General features: G+C 34.7%; 2 pseudogenes; both read right to left on the bottom strand.

The window, feature by feature from the left end:
- Window positions 1-1,884, bottom strand: part of LOC116121752 — a 50,158-nt pseudogene extending 48,274 nt beyond the window's left edge.
- On the bottom strand, window positions 91-1,112 carry LOC116121754 (annotated as a pseudogene).
- Window positions 1,885-7,341: the final 5,457 nt, after the last annotated feature.

Raw genomic sequence — 7,341 nt, 5'->3', positions numbered from 1 at the left:
ACAATGTCCACATGTACCTCTGATGGGGGAAACAAAGTTTGGACGGCAAGGATCTTCCAGAGATTTTTGCGCTTGTAGACCAATATAAGATTAGGCAGGCTCGCGAGGACGAGTGGCCTAAATAGAACTCAGAGCTCTAAGTCGTTAGAAGTATTTCGCCAACACAAGTAAGCCTCGAGCTGCTTGGTGAGTTGTTAGGATACGAGACATCTGCTGTAGCGTATCCTGGAGAATATGGTCAGCCTGTTTGGACAAGAAGTAGAAGAAACGCAAATTCGAATCACTAGAAGGTTTCTCAATTTAAGTCAGATGTGCTGATATAGAACTAATTGACATATTAGAAAATGGATTATTGAAAGATATTGAAAGTAGAGATAGCATGCAATAGAAACATCAGATATTCTTACCTGGTTCACAATGACGACTAGAGCTTCCAACTTCTCCATTGTAGTAGGTATCCGTGGGATGTAACCTCCTTCTACTAGTTGACCAGCAGCTACAGTTTCAGCAAGAGATTGATTGCAATTTCTCCATGCCTTGAGACAGAGCATCTTCCGTTTGCTGACATGACTGTCTTAGGTTACTAACTTCCATATATTGTGAATCGATCAAGGTGTCAAGATGAAGAACAAGAACCTGTTATCAATGTCAGTTTAAGAATCATCGTTATTCTAGCTGTGGTGAAAGACCTTAGATAACAATTCGATTAAGAAATATGTGAAAGAGCAATTTTTACATATATATATATAATAAATTACTGAATGTGTCCAAAACTATGGTTACTCCATTTATTATACGTAAATACCTTCAATGGAGCAAATTATTTCACTTATTAAATAAATTGAAATATGAATAACCTTAAGAAGCTCAGAAGGGCGAAATCCTCCAATCCAAAAGAAAAAACGTTCAGCTACTGTCTTCCACATGCTGGACATTACATAGAAAACATCGGCTTTTGCAACAATAGATTTCATGCGGAAAAGTTCAAAATAGTGGCTCATGCTAGCCTCCACTAGTATGTGAAGCTCTATATCACTAATATGGGCCTGCAATGCACACCTCAGTTCACAAGTTTGCCTATTTTGCTCTTCAACCTAGTGTCCATACTCCATATACAAAATTAGCCACAACCTATGGGTCAAATGGGTCAATTGTGAGAATGAATGCACTGAATAAAGTGAAGTCAAAGGCAGTATGTGGTACATTAAGTTATGTGCCAATTCTTGGCTTTGTGCAGATATAGACTGTTTTTAAGTAATTTCTGAATCAATCATGGAGAATAGGATCAATTTGAGAATAGTTCAAAAGTCCTAGCGAACTAATACAAAAACCACCTTCATTGCATTAATACATGAACCATTTTTTAGGAGTGTAATATTTCATAAGTTTCAGCCAATTAGGCAAACATAAAGCAACAATAATTTCAGAGAAGAAACAAGGATCAAAGACTAAGAAGCAGAACAAGAGTTTGTGAGTCTGCAGAAAATAAAAGATGCAAATAAACATGTACAATAGCTTATCAATATTCATATAAATTAGAAACAATCAAACTTACCTTATCAACAGGTTTACTTGCTTCTTGTTCTTACTTGTTAGAAGGCGGGAACGTTCCATGCGAAGTATCCTCTGACTGAAAAGATGAACAAAAGAATTATTTAGCTTGGGAATCCAAATAATGTGTCCTCTACTATCAGACCAAGTAGAGTAAATGTTAATAGTTCACCCCTGAGTGTCTAGTTTTGTATCCACCTCCACAATCATATGTGTTGATGTATTCGGATTGCCATTACTTTTAAAGTTTTCCCCGTATGTGCCAAGTTGATGAATGGGCTCATAAATTCCCAATCTACTTGGGGTGACAAACTGGGTGGACGGAGAGTTCATGCCCTTCGAACTTATGATGGGATGCAGGTCCGTTAGCTTTAGACATAAACACAAATACAAGATATAAGCATAAAGACAACCATAGTCATGGAAAACTTAAAAACTTGCTCTACTTACGCAATAGCAACAGAGTCCAAGAGTTAAGTTCTAACATAATCTGATTAAGATCTGAGTAGACTTCAATTTAACAATAAGCATTATTTTTTGCAGATGAAATCAACACAAGGCGAATTATTTATAAGGGTGCAAAAAGACGAGCGGACGGACTATGTGGCAGTCTAGCAATGAAAGTCAAATATCTCAATGCACACGCACACCACAATCTACAATACACACTTCACCAGAGGAGTTGGATGCACAAGTAGAGAAAGAAAAAGGCCTTAATTTACTGCAAACTTTTAATTTTGTTTAACCTACAAATGAAAATAGCACCATTCACCAGAGAAGCTAATCAAACCCTGTTATTTGCTTTATAACACCTTTTTTTTTCCTTGGATTGCTATGGGTCCGTTTGTTTTATTATTTTGAATAGGATTTTGGGAATAATATTGGGTAGTTGAATAAGAGAGTATTACGAAGTAAAATTTAAAAATTTACAAAAAAATCTCCTAGGTCTCCTAATTTAACTAAACACCCAAATATATAAATTTTTTGTAAAATGACAAAAACACATTCACCCACCCACAGTGCTAGATTCCGGCCACCACCGTCGGAATCTGGCTAGAAAATGTCGTTACAACTCAGACCGGTCCGATCTGACGGGTAGGGCGTCAATATGGCTTTTTTCGGCCAGATTCGTGGTGGATCTGGCTGGAAAATGCCAAATCTACGGCCAAAATTTGGCCGTCGACAGCCGCAAAAGTTCATATCTGGTCATTATTGATAGCCAAAGATATGATCGTTGTTGTCAGTCTACGATGACTATTTCTTTGGCGGTCGTTGACAGCCAAAACCACTGTGGATCTGGTCGGAAAATGGCAGATTGATGAATTACTGGCTAGTTCTAATAGTTTGTAGGCCATTGTGACAGATTCTAGCTACCATCGATAGTGGTTGCCAGAATCTGGCAAGTATCGGTTGGTGGGAGTGTTGTTGTTAATTTTTAAACTTTTTTCTAGGGGTGTTTATGAAATTAATAAACTTAAGGGTCTAAAAGTAATTAAAAAATATACCAATATTTCTCAAATAACAAAAAAAACAAGTATTTTGGGAATAAGATTGAGAATATGGGTAGAAATAATAAGCCAAACAGAGCCTATGATATTCTAATTAGCAATATATTAAATTATTGGAAGTTAAGGAAATATTATATTCAATACATAAATTATAATGGTATGCTATTAAAGTATTAGCAATATGATGACATCTTTTATTTAAAAAAAAAAAAATCCAAAATGCATCTTCTTGAGAAAATAATAAAAACTTTTTTTTTTTTTTTTCCGTAAATCCGGTAATTGTATAAAAAAATACGAAAAAATACAAAGGAAATGAGGAAAAAACCCCACAGCTCTCTTACATTGGACAGGCCCAGGGAAGAAAACAAAGTAAAAGCCTAGCTAAGGATGTACAATCCTTTACACCAGGCTTAAAAAAAATAATTAAAAAAAAAAAAAGGTTGGAACAATAGGAAACAACAATCTACAAAGCAAAAACAAGCCCAAACAAGGCCAGGACAGACCAACCTTTTTCAACCTAAAAACATAAGCCCAAAGTCTCTCTATTCCTATTAGCAGCAAACAAATGATCCATTAAACCATTAAAGGCTTCTTCCTCAGACCTCTTATTGCCTTTGACATTATTATTATTGACAATCTCATTCTTAAACTATGTTTTAATAAAACCTCTTATTAAATAAAATTATTGCAAGTATATTATTGAATAAATAATCACATGCAAATATCAATGGAATATTCACTAAAGCTTATTCAAAGTCTCCTCATAAAAATAAGTATATAATTGTAAATTATATTGCAATCTGGACATATCGTTAAAGAAGGTCAAGTCGTGTTAATTGATTTTATGAAATTGATGAGCTAACAATTCGCCCATCTTTTCTTTCGTATATATCTTATCAATAAATATGGAAATTGTAATATAACTTTCAGAAGAATAAAAATTTTGGTTACTTTAAAATGAGTAAATCACTAAGAGAGGTCAAAATGTGTTATATGGTTATATTAAAAAGATCTATCATAAAAGAAATACACAATCTTGTGATCTTATACAAAAAGCCAAGCAACCGAGGAACGCCGTAAAACTCTGTCCATCTCTCACAACGGCAGCCACAAAAACAACAAAAAGATCTGCATAAAGGGCAGCCTCGCTTCCCACACCAAAGCCACAACTGAGACTGTAACTCTTCCACTGTCTATGCTTACAATGCAGCATATATATATCAGCTGCTAGCTTATGCATTGTTAGCTTATGCATTGTTTGAGGTCACCATGGTGACACCTGCTAGCTTCTCCCAACCTAGGCACAAGATTTGACATATATATCTTGAAGATCAGGCAAACAAGAAACCCTAGAAATTATGGACTAAAAAACCTTGAATTTCCTACTTAAATTTATAAATATAAATGATTTATATTATAAATGTAATTTTTTTCAATATATTTTGAACTTTAATATTATAAATTTTATTTAAATTAGCTATTATATTATTATGAAATTTGAATATAATTATTTTGTTCAATCCGGTATCGTCCCAAACATAATACAATATTAAATCATAATGAGACATGTTCTAAGTTTTAACAACTGATTAATTGTAAAAATGATTTGTATTACTTCTAAAATCTCATAAGTATTTTTTTTATTAAATGAAATCTCAGAGAGTCAAGTAACTCTAAAAATTACCATTTTCAAAGATCCAACAATGATATTGGGATTAAAGTTGTAAACCCTTGGAGATTTCCCTTATGTACCTTTAGGGTATCAGAAATAACTCTAAACCCCTGGGTATCAGCAATTAGCAGTTTATATGATCGGGTATAGTATTAAAGATGTATGGAAAAACAAATCTAATCATGCAAACATGTAGACAAAAGTAGCCTCAGAAGGCAAAAGTTCAACAATAAACTAGTGTTTCAAACACAACAGAACACCCAAATAATAGCAAGCCTACAAAGTATTCAAGAGAAATCAACAGACATTTCATAGTCCAGAAAACCAAACATCAAAAACCTCAACATGGCATTATGCTTAATGTAACACATAATTAAATAGTAGTTCGGCAACATAAACCAATTCCAGCGAACAAAATCCAAAGAACATCGAGATGACCGTCAAGGGAATATGTGTCCACGCGCCAAGTTGCTAGCCAAATCATTAGCATGCGCGCCCGTGATCAACCTGAAAGCACAATGAATAGCATTAAAAAAGAGGCACTTCAGCAATTTTGGAAGAGAGCCGCAGGGCATGAATATAAATTGCAGAAAGTAAGCCCAGTAGTTTTGAAGGCAAGATAAAATAAGCTTTATCCAGAAACCATTGAACTATTATGCAGGGCGCCACAACTATGTAGAAAACTATAGAGAAAGTTCCAAGATTTGGCATATCCTGAAGATCAGGCTTGGGAATTGAAGTAAATAGTCTTGAATTTCCTCTGGAGGGTTTCCTATCGAAGCAACAAGAAACCTGTTGTGCTGAATTTGTACAAGCATCAGCCATCATTTTACCCTTGGAGGGACATGGTGAAATAAAAGGGAATCCTATCAACTTGTTCCGATCTACAATAATAAGCTCATGGGTTTGGACTTGGAACACCTTTTCTTTAAGAAGATTTCAACCTCCAAGTCTCACTCAGATGAGTCCACGGTTTTTTAAGAAATCATATTCTAAACTGTAAAAAACAAGGAAAATTTACATTAGTAATAGCAATAAAAACAATAATAACATAGCACTACGTTATTTCTGCAAAGTGAATAAATAATGAAAGATCATTCCACACATTATGACTTGAGATCATTGTATAATCATTTTTTCTTTTAATAAAAAGCCATGATTATGCAAGGCTTAATCGGAGTATAGAAGTATCTAACACTAGAAATAGTGTAGAATAAAAGACTTGACAAGTAGTGATTTTAATAAATAAATAAACTGAATTGAATGTTTGAGTCCACTTACCTTATAAAAGAACAAATCATGAGAAAGATAATTACTAGTTACCAGCATATGCGTAGAGGCCATAAAACAAATACAAAGCTTGTAAATATATTTATGAAATATATTTAATCCAACTTACTGTAACTGTTATATTGGTCACTTGTACATTTCTGAATGCGGGGACCAGCTATCTAAAATTTCATATTGTTAATACAGGAGAGATCAGAGGTGAGATTGAAACTAAAACCCAGTTAAAGAAAGGAGTCTGGAGGATGTTTAACTGAAACTGATCAGAAGCCTGGGAAAGTAAGTTTAATTGAAGTGATGGGTTTTGATGAATCAGTTGATTAATGAAGTGCTCCGTTTTGTTGTTAGTTGCGTTAGTTAATGAAGTGCTGCGTTTTGTAAATATAATTATATAAAGCTGAAGAAGAAGTGCAGAAACGCAACTGCTGAAAAGCCTTTCGAATCCAACGTGGACTCATTTTTAGTATAAAAACAATTCAAGAATCAGTTCTAGAAATTTCTTTTTTCTCTCAAGTTTCTCTGTTTGTTTCGCAGGAAAGTGTTATAACTTTCAGGATTTTTTCTACATTCGATCCTAGGATTCTCACACCCCGGGCTCTTTCTCACAACTTAGGCATGTCAAGAAATGGAACAAATGGAAATTTAAACAACCAAATTTGGCGCCAATAAACAATGTCTCCACTCCATTTCCCACGCTTTTCATTGCCTCTCTCACCACTAAATGACACACGAGAGCCTTCCGATTAGAGTAAAAATTGATTGTTGATGTTGTGTGAATGCAGATTTTCTTGTTGATGTTTTGGACAATGCAATTTCAAAGTTGAGGACAATATCCAAATGACAGCAGCTTACAAGAGTAGAAACAGCAATAAACTTCATTTCACAGCCCAGAAAACGCGCCTGCAACATTTCATAGTAACCATGTTGAAGCACAACAGAGAAAGGATCTGGCTGTAAAAGATTATATAGCAGTAGCCTTCATCTAACTTATCTAATTAAATAGTTTGGTGACATAATCTGAAATCCAGGGAAGAAAATCCAGAGAATTTCAGAATGACATCCATCACAATATATCCACATGCTAAGCTAAAAGCTTATCATTAGAATGCGCACCGGAGATCAAGCCAGACTAAAATAATCACTGTAAATTTGGCAATTCTGAACAATGCAGGTCACATTGTCTTCAATTGTTGGCCAGCATGAACTTCCTTCATTACTTGGTTAGCTCCTCCTGCTGAGTAATAATCCTGTTAACCCTCGCCCATAAAGAACACCTCCTTCTAAGATGAAGGGTTTGGCATGCTTTTGCAGATTTTTTCTTTC

Source organism: Pistacia vera, unplaced genomic scaffold (genome assembly GCF_008641045.1).
Source record: "Pistacia vera cultivar Batoury unplaced genomic scaffold, PisVer_v2 Contig128, whole genome shotgun sequence".
In the NCBI taxonomy this organism is placed as follows: domain Eukaryota; kingdom Viridiplantae; phylum Streptophyta; class Magnoliopsida; order Sapindales; family Anacardiaceae; genus Pistacia; species Pistacia vera.
This window is presented reverse-complemented; position numbering and strand designations above follow the sequence as displayed.